Source organism: Sturnus vulgaris, chromosome 2, assembly GCF_052056855.1.
Source record: "Sturnus vulgaris isolate bStuVul1 chromosome 2, bStuVul1.hap1, whole genome shotgun sequence".
Classification (NCBI taxonomy): domain Eukaryota; kingdom Metazoa; phylum Chordata; class Aves; order Passeriformes; family Sturnidae; genus Sturnus; species Sturnus vulgaris.
Window position 1 is genome coordinate 12,938,279 of NC_142244.1, and position 16,171 is coordinate 12,954,449.

Here is a 16,171-nt window from a genome sequence, read left to right on the forward strand (position 1 = left end):
CCATTAACAAAAAAATAATTATAAAATGACCTGTGTGTGTGGGGCCTCACAGAACAGTACTCCAAAATTTTAAAGTGTGCTATTAAAAGACAAAGAAAAAAATAGCAAACCTGTTAAAGGCAGCAGAAGAAAAATAAGAAGAAAATATCAGGCTTACAATGGAATTGTAGCTGTAACTTTAACTATAGCTCTTATATTCAGACAGAAGATAAAAGGGACGCTTGGTACATCACTGCTGCCTTCCATTACCTGTAATTATCCATGTTCAGACCACACAGGGAGATAGAAATATACATGGGATAATCATTAGTCTTTCCAATACATGGTGCTCACTTACCCATGAAAATTACTAAGTATCTTGAAGGAGACAAGGTTTTGCTTTATATCGTGGATGTTGTAACTAAATGCAAGGTAAATAAGGCAATTTTTAAGAAGTCTATTATTTTGAGATATGACCCTTGTTAAATTTTATTCAAGGATGTATCCTTACAAGCATGTACTTCGTAAAAACTTCCAATTAGTAGAGATGTTCTGAATTAATGAGGCTAGACCTCAGTTTCAAAGCAAAGTATGGCAACCTGCTGATACAATTTTTGAGATCTGTCTTAGAAAGCAACACTTTACACTTTTTGTTTTTTCAACACTCTAGGCAAAAATCTGCTTCAAAATGCTTACATCTCTTATAATTAAATCTCTTTTCTGAAGTTCCAGTCAGGTTTTATTTAGGATCGTTTTCTATTCTTTTTTATTTTTAGGTAAAATGTGGAGGTTTTAAAATGTAAGGAAATACCTTCCTCTTCTACATCAATATACAATATAGATTTTTTAGCTCTCAATTTCACTAGGCCAAGCAAAGCTGCTCTTACAGTATCTTCTTACAACCCTAATTCATTATTTTTCCAGCCATTCTTGTAGCTGTCCTTAATATTACTTCTATTCACAATTCACGTCCCTGGAACATGTGAGACAGAAGTTGAACACAGTATTTCAGATGAGTTTTCACCCAGTCTTTCTACAATGGTATCAACAAGTCCTTATCTACTTAACAATAACATTTTAAACTGATTTCCAACAGATGATCTGTTACCTTCTGATACCCTCACAGACCTATTTTTTAGTCACTTTTTTTAATAAGATCATGGATTGTATTTGGCAATTCTGTTATTCCCCTTAAATGCACAAATTTCTGTTCATCATTCTAGCACAGGGCTACAAGCCCCAGTCAATACTGAATTTAATCCGTTTTTACCCTATCTGCTGGATGAAGTCCTAATCTAGAGATTCATGTTCTCATGTAAAACTAAAGCTGAAAATGTTTTGAAGCTAAATTTAGGGGAAAACTTCATTTAGTGACAGACTATCATGTCTTTTCCTTAAAATATGCTGTCATTAAAAGGGAGAGGTAATAAAGTATGAACAAATATTCACCTGTTGGGATTTTTAAAAATCTCTCACCATTTCCAACAAAAAAAGTGTATGACCTTATACACCCACTTTCCCTCCCACCTCTGTAATATTTGATAGTGCCATACTACCATACTCAGTATTGAAACAAAACGCCAGGACAAGGGATATGACAACTCAGACATCTTCAGCTCTGGGTTAATCTCTTTCCCTTAAACCTAAATGCAGCAGTTTTCAATAGAGTAAAAACATCTTTGTTTTGGATGCCAAAAAATCATTACATTGAATAATAAAATAAAACTACATTAAGTTAACATGCCCAGCGGAGAAAGTTCCTTGTCACTAAGTAAGAGAAATGGTGAGGAAAACAGTCTTTAGCCCCACAGGTAAAGCATGTACCTTGGATTCTCCTTTTGTAAGAAAGATCCTGGCCAGCAGCTTGCAAAGACTCAAATCCATAATAATAGCTCATTACTGTAAACCAAAGACTGGTCTTTGGGGGTTTGCTTCCCTCTTGAGAACATAAAACTCACATTTTTCATGCTATAGCTGCTGTAGAGCAGAGGAGGGTTTGTATGTAACATCATCTCTTTTCAAGATATAATTGCAAGATGTCCTTTCCATAAAATTCCAACCTACTTAGTGGTTTCAAACTTGGCTTTTCCACTTGTAGATCTATGTCCCAGCTTCTGCTGTGGCAAATCAAACATAATGTCTAGAATACTGAGACAATTTGAGAAATCATGTGCAGGATAACTATACCTTCTCACATTTAAAGCAGACTTTAAAGTTTTTCTACCAGGAACTACTTCTGCTGATTCTGTACACTTTTCAAACTCTGCTTTTTAAAACCAGTTTCTTTGTAGTTTTCCTTGCTATTGCACGGGCTGAAAATACTTTTCTCCTCTTCCTAATTTACACAGCAACAGCCAATAAAGTTTCCTTTTTCTGTACATGATTTCATAAGTTAGCCATCTAATTTTACTTCAATTACTTTTATTTTTACTTTCAATTTTCCTGTAATATCCTTCAGTACTGGAGGAGAAAGGACATAGAGCTAAAATATTTAGCCATAGTCCCCTTCTCACTTTATCTTTCTTCAAAAATTATTTGAACATTAAGTTACTCATAAAACCATTGCATTAAACCATCAGACTCAATTAAAAAAAATCTTCCCTCTCCTCATTTTCTTCCATCTGAATGTTCTCCTGCCTTTACAAAGGATAAACCACACAACAAAGAGTGCTATTCTTACATGTCTGATTTATTTTATTCACCTTCCAAGAGAACTGAGGTAACTGTGACTTTCAGAAGGATTTATTGTCTCGTTTGCACTATTCTCTCCCTCTGGAGATATCAGATTTTGCTGTCTCTCTTCCGCCAAAATAGAAATAGATGGGCCAGCTGACCTGCTAGATGTGATTTCTGGTTTGTCCCTATTCCTTTGTCTGTCTGCAGTACCAAAGCCTGCACCAGGTCTCCTCCTTTTCCCAGGCTACTGTGCCAGCATTTCAATACCACTGGAACCACTGAAAATTGCCTGAGAAGTTCATCAGTTTCAAGGTTCCCTTACTGCTTATATCCAGCCCTGCTAGTTCTTTGCTGAGATTAAAAACCAGACATCTAAATAGAGCAGGCCCTGTCAACAATCTTCTAAATCAGCAGCACGTGTTCTCCAGCACAGTGCAGAGATCTTCCTCTCGCTCAGTGTGACCACACTCAAATGCCTTAAATCACCTCCGTTCAATGTGCTCATTACATAAAACAAATGTTTTACCCCTCAGTGAATGATTCTACAATTGTGGCATAATCCCATGCTTGTTCCTGTGCCACAAGTTTCGCTACTTTTTCACTTCCACCGTTTCCAAACATTTGTCTATCTCTTAAAAGTGAGCTAAGAAAATCTTTGCAGTTCCACTGACCAACTCAGTATACCGAAATTTTTTAAGAAAACAGATTCCACTAGAATGACTTTAGTACTGGTATATTACACAAGCAGAATATTCTGGAGGAACACTGAATGGCAACACTACAGAAGAGAGTGCTACATCCCTCTTCTGCCTCACCAAAAATCCATTGTTACATCTTCCCAGATGGTTATAATTAAAAACGAAAGCTGTGCTTTCAAAAGTTTACTTAGCTATGCAAAAAAATGTGTTCCTGCTTCTGCTATTGTGATCGCTGCACAAGACTTGTGAAATCAGGTTTATGCAAATAATAATAATCTTTCAAAATGTCTCAGCAGCTGGGAGAAAAGTGATGTAAGGGCCATGATAGCAGTTTTTCAAATATGCAAAGGTTGCTGCAAAGAGAATGATGACAATTCTCAGTGCCCCTAGTGGACTGGACAAAGAGTAAAGCATTTAAATTAGAGCAAGGGTAATTCAGATGAGATGTTAGGGAATGAAATAAGGAAACAATAGCATGTATTTCACTTGGGAAACAGTGGAGTCTCCAACACTGCCAGTTTTTCAGAACAGACAATAACTCCTCCTTGCACTTTCTCCCAGGCTTACCCTTCAGCTAGGCAAAACACAAGGAATTTCTGGAAGTAGATAAAACACGTGGAACACATGGAGGTACTTAAAAGACAAGCTGATGTGGCACTTATGGACATGGTTTAGAGGTGGACTTGGCAGTGCTGGGTTAATGACTGAATTCTTGAAGGGCCTTTTTCCAAGCTAAATTATTCTACGATTCTAAAATACATTCTTATGATTGTAAAGGATTTAATGGTAAACACAAACACTCTATTTGTCAATCTGATCATTTAAAGAGCAGTTTACTTTTTTTTTAAATATATTCTAATTGTAGATCTACAGAGAGTTTAAAAAAGTTTAGAACATTGTTGTATTACACATTCTCAAATCCCTTTATAGCCTTCAACTTTATGCAATTTTTTAAATTATCAAAACTTTAAAGGGAAAAGAAAATATAGACTGGTGTCCACATTCCTTTTTCCCTGACCCCTACACTATGACTGCTCTGTCTCACTGTTAAGTACAATAATACTCATCTTTCTTACCTGGAGCAAGAAATCTGGTACTTTTTTTTCTGTTATGATAGTCTCTTTTTCTCCACACACCTCATTACCAGAACTCAATCTTCTCAAATTCTTCTAGCACTGGATTCAGGATATTTTGTTATAACTGTTATTTCTTGCATTTTCTTTACCTCCCCCTTATCTTCTGCTTCTGCCCTCTGAATGTTCCTCGCATGCCTTTTTTTCCCTTTTATTTGTTCCTTTGAAGTTCTTATGAGAATCTCTCTGACACTTCAAGTATGTTCAGTAACAGTAACAAAACATGGTAAATCAGTATTTTATGAAAACAATGTGGAAAAATCCAATTTCATTTACTGAAAGTCTATCTTGGACAATTTAAAGGCTGCAATTTGATTCCAATTGCACCCTATAAATGCCAGACAGAACAAGGCACTGTCACTATAATTGGCAACTTTGATAAAAGATATAAACACAGCAAGTCTCTGTTTTTATAATGACTCACTTCTTTGTTATCTCCTGGTTCTGTGGGCGATGCAAAAGAAAATGCAAAACACTGCCACCAGTGAAGTAATTTTTAAGGTAAGTATGCAATTTTTCTTATATTATGTATAGGAAATATTGAGGCCATTTATGTGATAACATTACGAAAAAATTCTCTGCCAATGACTTCCCAGTGCAAGTGCTTTAGAACAATGCATTTCCATCTGACATCTACGTTGCAGATTCCCTTTATTCAAAATGCTTAAATCAGTCTATAGGAAATTAACCTAATGTACACTTTAAAGCTGAAAACTCAGGATGTCTTTATCAGCATTTATTATTCAAAAGAAAAGTAAAACATAGCTTCTTTGGACAGATACTCTTGGATAAACCATTGGGATGAGTGCAACAAGCAAGCTTTACTGAATTTTCCTTCTTGGGGTCAACGACTGAGAAAATGAAAGAACTTGTTGCATTGTCACAAATACCACTACAGTGCTGCTATGCATTTACTGATTTATTGCATGCTGCAAAATGATTTGGTAAGAACTCCTCTGTGTACTTAGGTTCAATTTCACATTTGTTTCCATCCAGTGGTCTGGCCCAAATGCAAGGTTAAGAAATATGCAAGCAAAGCCTACATAGCATGTTTGATCTTATAAAAAATTCATGAATATTGTTACCACATGCTTTCTCCACGCAGGAAAAGGAATCTAAATACCATCTGTGCAAGATAGTCTAATTAGGGGATTAGGAGCACAGAAGTTCTGTGTTCCAGTGGCTGCTCCCTGGGCCACTGAGGCAGAAATGTAAGAGCAGGAGAGGAAAGGACAGCAGCACCCTCCTGGCTCCAGTGCAGACAGGAGTTAACTACCCTCCCAGAATTAAGTTGTGCAGCTCTGCCCACGGGAGTTTGCACTTTTTTTTTCCCTTGATGTATAATGCCTGGCCCAGCACAAGGCCTGTGAATAAACTTGGCACTAGATGAATCACATTTTAATAAGTTCAAATGATATTCTGCAACCAACTGGTATTTAATGGCTGCAGCATACCACTGGGACCAATTTTTCGGGATTTGGCAGCAACAATAGAAAACTAAATGATAAAAGCACGTAAGTAGTTCTTAAACAAAATAAATGAGGTATAAACATAAGTAAAGGCTGTACTGAATATATAAAAAGTCTGACTACACACAAAACCAAAGATCCATTTGGAACCACACAATTTTAGATACAGAAGTGATAAACGTACAAAGCAATATTCCGTTACAATAGTCTCTAACGTGCTTCCCCATCCATTTAAATCTGTTTGTTTCCCACATCATTTTTCTCAAACACAGGACAATTTATGGATGCTAGTAACAACATGCAACCAAAACCCTTAAAGGAAAATCAGATCCTTTTATTTTGAACATGAATTCTGACAAGTTTCAACAGCTTATATCATATTCAACAATTTGAGAGAAATTTGTAGACCTAAGCAATGAACTCCCTCAGAAATATATATTTGAAACATTTTTTTCCTTTGGCTCACCAAGTGCTCACAAACAGATGGATTCTATTTGTTTAACATATTTAATACATTTATTTTCTTGTTTATTTTTTTTTTACCATTTCTGTAGTGGCTGCTGATAGTTCACTTCAACTAAAGAAAAATCAAAATGTGAGGCTAGTCATGAATCACAATTATGCAACTAGTCTGCTTTTTGACTGAATGCACATGTGTATCTCACGTATCACTGACTAACATTTGTATTCTGAAAACATTTTCCAGTTTGAGGCTACATCAGAGTATCTTTGTGAAGTAGTGTATTTTTCCAGACTCTGGACGTATTAGATGCCATGCCCACTGCTGGGCTCATTTTAGAGTGAGGAAAATGCCTATGAAAAGTCAAAGTGATACAGCAACGTTGTGCAGGACAACCAAGAAGGGGAGAACACCAGGTCTCCAGGAACTTACAGAAGCATTGCCAAGATTGGATCAGGTCTTTACCACTGCTCAAATAAAGCACAAATACCTTTTAAAAGCACAGCTTAACAGTAAAGATCATCAGTGTTGTGCAATAATTAAGTTGGAGAAGAAAATTACTCAAGTCAGTAAGTGTTGCGGTATTTAACATGATTATGTCACTGACCCCAATTTTGATTTTCCATGTTCTCCCTTGTTTAGTCTAGCACTGCTGTGGAAAAGCAAAGACTGATTACAAGGAATAATGTCTTAAAGTGATTTGCCAAGATCCAGCTGGCCATCCAGAAGAAAAGCAAATCCCCAAACATAATTTATATAATTACTTAAACTAGATTTTAAAGTAGCTCTGAAACATCAGGGCTCTAGTAACTTTCCTGGAAAGATTTACTTTGATTAGAATTTCATTAAATTCACTAAACAAAAAAAAAAATACCAATTCTTTAATCAAGTATATATTCACTTAATCGGCCAAGCCAGAATGAACTGGCTTCTCCCAGCATAATGAACTTTGGTTTTTCCAGCTGAGTTCCACAAGCACAGGAGGAACAGAAGACAGCAAATAGCATACCCACACTCTACCACGAGAGCATGGTGGAGTGTGGATATGGTATCTGTTGTCTTCTCAAAGTGCTCACATCCTGACCCCTCACTTGTTAGTGCTCCCAAATGTTCTCAGAGCCTGGATTCTGCGCTGAGCCCAGGCTGCCAGCAGATGTGAGGGTGCTGCTTACTCAGCTCATGAACGCTTGCCAGAGCTGCTTTGCTGCTTCAGGCTGCACTAAATTAATCCCAGCAAAGGCAAGGTTTATTTGCTTCTCCAATAGTTTCAACAAAATACTGATGGCACAGTTCTGAGCAAGGCTAAGGGTGAGTGAGCGCTGGAGACAGCCTTGGAAAAGCCAGAGCTCGGCTGGAATGCTCTTTCAAGTCCACATTACCTACAGGGTATTCACCTCAGAAAATCCACTTACCCTTTACAAGATACTGCTGTTTGCTCTTCAAATGTTTACACAGAGAAAACTGTTAGTAACAGTGCATATATACATTTAAGTCAAGGACACAGAGGTAGCCAATGAGGGTAATAAAATCAAATAAAGGGCAAGCTATGGAACTTCTTTCCCAAAGCTCTAAACTAGAAGGAAGACAATTTCTTTTTCCAAATATTTTCAAGATGCCTGCCATGCTCACGAATTCAACTTTTGCATGATTGATTTTGGTTTAGATTTTTATGATCATAAAATCAAAACTCAATTAACAAAGGTAGACCAACTTTGCTTCCATTTTCAATATCTCTCCTAGAAGAAATGCTTTGCTCTACATTGGTAAAGTGAAGCTTTTCTGTCTGTTCTGAAAGCCAGATCCATGGTGCAACTAAAGACATTTTTTTCCCCCCTTTACCTGCCTGGTGAGTCAAAAAACTGCAACAAATTGAGCCTTACATACTGCTTTACTGTCTTTTGCTTACCAGATTGTATATGCTGAAATACCTTACCTATCAACACCACAGCCAAATTCTAACAGGTACATAAAAAGCCAGCACAGCAATAAGTTGAATATTTTTAATCTAATGCAATTGAATTTATTAAAACACAATTTCAGTTGGACAGCCACTATTAGCAACACAGGAAAGAAATGTGAAGAACTTAGAACAAACTGTCCATAATTGCAAATGCTAAGAAATAACTCATGTTTTAAGAAAGCTGAAATCTGATATTTCAAACTGCAGGTATCACATGTGAGAAGGAACTGAAGGACAAATCTTTTCAATCTTTTAAATAATAATCTTCAATGATGCAGGTACAAAATAATGTCATGTTTATTCGTAAATAAAGAAGTTGTCAGTGAGTAGTTTTTGGACTTTATAATGAAAAAAAAACATCTTAACTGGCCTTGAAATATCCACAAAAAAAACATCAGATAATTCAGAAACCTATTGGAAGTCATTATTTTTAAATTCTTTAAGTTTCAATAGAAATAAATATTCCACAGCTGTGCTGGAACCTAAATATTTTTTTTCTGTTTCAGCCAAGCATGCTTTTAAACTAACACACTCAGCTTTACACTCATCCTCAAGGAACTGCTCATTACAATCTTTTGCCAGCCTGAGCTTCCTGATATTTATGACTTTGTATAATTATTTTCTCAGAAATACAGCAGAAAAAAAAAAAAAAAAAAAAAAAAAAAAGCTAGATAAATGAACTATTTACAGCTGGAACAAATCTGACAGATTCCACTTCCTCCACCATGACTGTTTGTTGGAGTCCCACAGTCCTGACTTTGTCACAGAGAGCCTCAGCAGGGTTTAATGGGAATGTCAAGTGCTGGTACTCAAGCCTTGTGGCAGAAGCAGTGAAAGGGAATGCAGGACAAAGCAACAAGATGCTGTTGCCTTATTTTCCCTTCTCCCAAAGGCAAATTGGTATAAGGAAGCAGAGTTAGGCTTAAGTTATCAAGCCACAGGAAAGGAAATTCATGAATGGCAACAGAAACAGGGGAGAATTCCATCACTTCTCCCTGCAGATTGCCTCTCGAAATCAGCAGCTCCTGAGTTTTAATAATGTACCCCCATCTCTTTTCAACCATGTTTCTGAAACACTAGCTCTGAACTTTCTTTACAAATGCTGCTGTGTTTAGCTCAGTAGCTGAGAGGGCTGTATGGAGGCTCCTGAGATTCCCCACCCTTGGGAAAGCTGGCACAGCAGTGGACCCAGCAGGAGAGCTCAGGAATGAAACAGAGCCCAAGACAATGGAGGCTCAGAAACCTCAAAGACTCCTAAAGCCACTGCACTCTGAATCCAGGCTCTCCATGCCCCTTTTTGAAATTTCTTGAATATTTAAAAAATGCCACATACTATAATTTCCTTTTTGGTTTCTCCATTAACCTCTACAGAAAAATACCTGTAACAATAAAACACCACAACATAAAACATTTCTTTCCTTGCAGGACTAGGATCAAATTCTGCTTTCCCCCAATAGTGGTGAGCTGCAGATGTTTGAGTAACAGATTTAACAGAATTATTGTTTTCCTAATACATAGGGTTAGGCTTCTAGCAGCCAGAAACTGTGGTTTGAAAGAGTTTGCATCTGGACTTAAGTATTTAGTAGCCATTGAAAAACCTATTCTTGAATTATTTACTTCCTTTAGGAAAAGTTTGTACCAGTATATTGCACCATCTCATCATGCCAGAAGGAAAAAAAAAAGAAATAGGCTGAGATTTTCCAATTCAGTAAGCTGGCAATTTTTTTTTTTTTTCAGAGTTTCTCCAGAACAATACCTCAATTAAGCAAAATGATAAATCATTCTCCATTTAATGCGAGTGAGAGAACAGACACAAAAATAATTTTCTGACAGTCATCTCAGAAAACATGCAATCTTTAAACATTACATTCTAATTAGAAATGATAACTAAAAAGGAGCAATGGAATTTTTTTCTTGATTTTCACATGTTGGCTGTCAAAGCACAAGAAAAGCTCAGAAAACGTGCTTTCACTTTCTACACCCAGATTGAATCCTTAAGCCTTTTGCTCCTTAAACCACTTAATCTGGCCAAATGAAAAAATCTTCATTTCCAAGAAGGAAAGAACACAAGCTCTTCCTTGAGCATAACTTCTTGAAAAATGTTATCATGGTTGTTATTCCAGTGAAAAAGAATCTTATCAGTTTATCAGGAAGTAGCCAGTTAATAAATCATTCATCAAATGACAACGGCCATTTCATATATTAAAATTTTAGGGTTTATGAGGCAATCTCTAGTACAGTGGAAGATGAGCAGATAATGAAGAAAAAGTCTTCATTACAATTCTACAGCTGTTTTCCCACTTTCTTTAAAAGCAAATTTACAGAACACACAAAAACCCAAATATAACAAAAGCCCAAATAAAACTAGCTCATCTATGAGGCACAGTGGTCTGATGATTGCTTCACACAGGAGAATCATCCAAAATTTCATCAAAAGTTTAAGAAAAATTGATGACATCTTCCATCAAAAAATCTCATTTCTTTTAATTGAATAATTGATAGGAATATGATGGGTTTTTTTGTTGTTTTGTTTGGGTTTTTTTTTTTTAATTGAAGATATGGCATTAAAATATATATTGGCTAGTTTAACTGCCAGTATGTCTGGCAAGGGGTCAGGACTACCAAAAATCCTTCATCTCATAGTAACATAGAATTTTGACTACTAGAGATGATAGAATTTCTACAACACCTCTGTAAAATCTCCTCAGAATCAGAAATAATTTGGAATAGTAATTGTCACTTTTCTTCCATGCCAGGACCTTTTCCCCTTTTCCCTTCTAGTATATGCTATTCATTTCATTTTCTTAATGCTTTTCCACCAACAATTCAACTGTTTCTATCCTCAGCTTCTTTCTGGTGTAGATGAGTAGCAGTCTCTAAACCAATATACTTCATAGATAGTCCCTTAGAACAGGTGTAATTTATTTTATGGACAAATCCTGAAACGAGTTCCTCAGAAGACACCAGCTAATTTAAAAGAAAGAAAGAAAACCTTTCCCACATCTTCTCAGGGTTTAACCTTCCTTTTGAAACCTCTTGCTTTTTTCTTTTCAAATCTAGTGCGAGCGAAAAAGAAAGGAGGGCAGTTCATCAGCTGCCTTCCTGGACACATAAAGAGTTATTTGAAAGCTTTATCAACATTTTGCAAGAGACTTCTCTTTAAAAACCAAGTTCCCACCACTTCCTTTGTGGTTCCACTCAAACTGTGGGCAATAGCATTAATTAAAACCAGTCAGCCAGATTTAGAGTATGCGCTCTGTTTGTTGTTTTAAATTGTTGAATATCAATTACCTTATTATTTTGTGATTAGCATGAAACATATGCATCTATGTCTTGTGGCTTTTGGCAGTGATTTAAAAAAAAAATTCAGCAACTTTGCATAAGGCTGTAAACCAGCATGTTTCCAGGCATTTTTAGCGCTGACTAGAGCCATTCTCAATCTGCTCACCAGCATGAAGTTAATTAGGAAAGGCATGAAGCTTATGGCTGGGTGCAGAAATCAGCAATGGAGCAAAATTATCCTTTTTTTGGCATCAGCCAGTAACTGCCACTGTGTCTACATGACTTTTTTTTTTTTTTAAATGCTTTTACTGTTAAGTATCAGTTTAAGCTTTAACTTTGTATCTTATCCAATTTTCTAAATCCTTCAATGAATGTAAATTGATGAACATATGAGAATGCAGGGAGCTAATTATGTGGAGCTCAGGGAGGTACAGTAATGTACTAATTTCCAGAAAATCCTGTTTCAGACGTGGCCTTGGGATTCCTTTATCAGTGGTTCATTTTTGACCAGAGTGCAACTGGCCCTTTTACTTACAGAATATCCATGTAAAAGGGAAACTCCCTGAATGCATCATTACAGTCCACACAGGAAAAAATATCACTGCAGCCTTGGATAAGTAGATTTCATCAAGGCCCTATCAATTTTTCTAGTTACAAGATGGCAGCGTAAGCAAAGGAAAATGATGAAAGAGATGTAGATAGGAAAATCTTCCTACAAGTGTCCCTAGTAATATATTTGGCTCCTTATATCATATTAGATAAGGGATTTATTAGGAAAGAGGGTGCATTAAACAAACAAACAATAATCTAGGACTAGATGAAATTCAAACTCCTTTGTTTTAATTCATTTTGTAAACCAAAGATGGATTTCCTTGGCTAGGTCACTTTTTACAGTAAAAGGACCTCTCAGCTACATAGTAAAGCATTTGTTACCCCTGCTATGCCTCAAAATGTGCGCATACATTAGTTTTTCAATTTAGACAGCCTGCTTTTGAAATTACTCCCAAGCCATTACCCTCTGTACTGTATTTCAGCTTTGTAGTGGGTGGAAGTCCTGCAGTGTGTGACCTGGATTCCCTTCAGAAGAAGCCAAGGCACATGACAAGGTCCAGGAGAGGACAAACATGTGGACCAGACCTCGTTTAAAGCAGAAGCCCCAAAAGCCACAAAAACCTGATGCTGAAGCCTTACCCCAACCCTTTCACTAAAATTACAATGAGTGTTTGTCAACATCAATATAAACTGAGTCTTGTTAGGTGTCCTCTGGTTTGTGCTAGCAGAGTTTCACAGAGAAAGCTGACTCTCATATCCAATACAGATTTTGTACACCAAGGAGAGACAATTAGACTCCTACACCAACATCAGCTGGGTGCACGAGGGCACATGGGAGGATGGAGTCACAGCAGTTCAGATGCTTTCAGCAAGAGGAAGACTGGGAGGTTCCAAGTCAACCCCTTTGTTCTCTTCTTCAGAAAAGAACTATTATAATGGCTCTTTTTTGGAAACTGCTATTGTCTCTTCCAACACTGACATCTGTTTCTATTCAGAGTACTTCTTTAGGAAGTGCCATGAGCTTATCACATTCAAAAAAAAAGACTATGTTGTCAAGTGAACCTTTCTCTGATTGTTTAACCCTCAAAACAGCTCTCTGAAAGAGGACCCACACTCCTTGGAACATTGATGCCAAATGACACAGAGCACTAAATACCAAAAACCAGGAGATTGAAGATGGAGTCCCAGCTTCCCAAAGCCAAATGCATTCAGCACAGTGACATCTCTTGCATCAACCACTACCTGTGCACTTCAAGGCACAAAGCAGGACTTGGACTTTGAAACTAGATACAAGTTCAGACAGAAGCACCAGGTTATTTCAAAACTTCATAATTACAGCATTCCATCATGTCAAATTCACCTTAAAACATAATTAGAACATTAACATTTCGCTAGATAAATACAAAAGATGAATTTTATAATGGGCACATCAATCAAATATTGGCATGTGTGACCTTAACTTTTTCTCTACTTTGAAGATTATTCAAAGACACTGTCAGAATATCACAAGCAAAAAAACCCAAAATGTTATGCACAAGTGGGAACTAAGACAGTCCTACAAAACATGTAGGTTTTCCAAAAGGAAAGAAATGTTACCAATAAAGCAGATGAATACTGAAGAGTAGAGATGGCAAAAGGAAACAGAATTTAGAGTTACAAATTATATTAAACCCCATTATTTTTACCATGTCTTGCTTGTGGCAAAAAACATGCTTATCTCTGATAAACTTTTGCAAAGAAATACAAATAATTTTCTTTCTTTTATTCATTATTCAAACAAGAGATCATTGAAGAATTCTGAATTTGAGAACAAGATGAACACAGAGAGGAAGCTGCTGCATTTTTCTAAATTCAGAATTAACATTAGAAGAACTTTGAAGAAGAACAAATCAATTAAATAGTGAAAGCAGATCCCTGAAACAATGAGAACTACGGAATCCAGCGAAACTTTGGGTTCTAATGAAAACATCTTGATACTGCTAATTCTTCTGAGGGTAGAGATTTTTAAAAAATCATGTATAGTCCAGATAATAATATAAATATATGACTCATGAGTGACTAAATAGAAAGAAAATACACCATATTTACCACCACAGCTACCACAGCCATAACATTTGCTTATAAACATGATGGAAATGCAAAAACTAACACAATTTGAGTACTGCACAAATTCACCATCAAGTACATTTTAAGTGTACCCAAAAATACAAACAAACATGCACATTACTGATCATAGAAGAATCACAGTAGACTGCAGCTATTTCTTCACACGTGAGGGGCTTTTTTAAAGATACTTTCCCCTTATTTATTCTTTTGTTTTGAAACAATTTTTTGACAGCAGTCAAGCAAAAGGAAGGATTCAAGCTGCTTGCCTGTAAGGTAAAAACTTTTTATACTACATTCTTGGCATTTTGAAGAACAGTTTTCCCTATCCTGACTCTAGCATAAAAAAAAAATTGAGATTAGTTGATTTTTCTAGGCAGTCACTACTTCATAGAAATTATTTTATGTTCAGGAAGGAGCTGTCATTCTATAGTTACTTTTACATAAGCTAAAGTTCTATATGAAGACAATTACAAATAAGGTAGTGGAAAGCATGGACGAGTTTTAAAAAGAGTAACAATACTCTTCTGTTCTGTGTTGGCTTTGCTCCACTAATTGGCTGAATTGTGCAGGATTGCTGGGGAAGATTAATTGAGGCTAATGAACTGAGGTGCCTGCAAAGGGCAGGAAAGGCCCAGCTCTCCAAGGCTGGTCACAGGGGCTGCTTTCAAAGCAGCAGGTATATACAAATAACCCCAAGATAGGAACAGGAGCTCGTCGAAAGGCGGGAGAACAACCAAGTTCACGTAACCCCATTCCTCATCTCTACGTGCTTTTCCAAACCTGAAACAAAAGCTGGCAAAAATAACTAAATAAATGCAAGCAAAACCAACCAACTTGCTCTAAATTTGTGTCTTAGTCACTTAGCCACATGGCAGCTGAAGCTGTCCATCCCTTTAGACCTAGGGGATGTCCTCAGATGATGTATTAAGTGCAGTGGGTGTGAGGACCATGGCTGGACCATGCGCCACCTCTCCAGAGCAGACTGCCCAAAGGCTCTCATCAGCAAGCTGAACAGCTTCCTGAAGTTCTGCTCATCAAGTAGCCCAGCTCCAGGCCAGCCCAGAGAGGGAATGGCTCAAAGGGAAGGGTGGGGAGCAGCAGGACAAAGCCATCTCTTGCCCTAGAAGAGTTTTTCACGTGTCTCTGTGCCTTGAGCATCGTTGTGCCACGAAGAGTCGCACTAATCAGCGCTCAGTGCTCCTTCAAACACAGAAATACAGAGCTGGCTACTCTATTCACTGGTGATTTACTACCAGGCCCAACATGCAACCAACATGACACAGCTTTGGAAGCTGCCACCAAGAGACAGGAGAGGGAAGGGGGACGTGGCACCTCCGTGTGACAGGCACCACGCAACGGGAGCGCGGCGTCGGCCACCGCCCCGCCGAGCATCCCCGGGGAACCAGGGCCTCGTCTGGATCAGCAGAAGTGCTTAATTGCTGAGAATCCGGAAAATTAAAGCTCCCTCAGTCGTGAATGCTGCCATTATATACACATAATGTCCTAGGTGTCATTTAGAAGTGCCTGCAACCGACGCTATAAATTAAGATATCCACACCTCCCTCTGAAGGCTTTAGAGCACCGAGTCCTTACACAGAAGAAAATAAAACCAGTTTTCCATGCTTCTATGACTCTAGATGCATTCTATAAGCTCTTTTAATTTAACCCTGAGAGATAATTGCCAAAAGCATCTTTCATTGATGAGGGAATTTCTATTTAAAACTTTAACCAAAATTATCTGTTGTCTCTGAAACCTTTCCTCTTGTCATATGCTTATATCCCAGAGAACATATGACAAATGCAGTATCTACTCAACAAATCCAGTCTGCTTAAAGATTACTCAGGAAGAGGGACAA

General features: G+C 37.3%; 1 protein-coding gene across 5 annotated transcripts in view; it reads right to left on the reverse strand.

The window, feature by feature from the left end:
• The window catches only part of ROBO1 (roundabout guidance receptor 1), a 679,988-nt gene that overhangs the window by 195,185 nt on the left and 468,632 nt on the right, over positions 1 to 16,171 (reverse strand). The gene's annotated exons all lie outside the window — the stretch shown is intronic.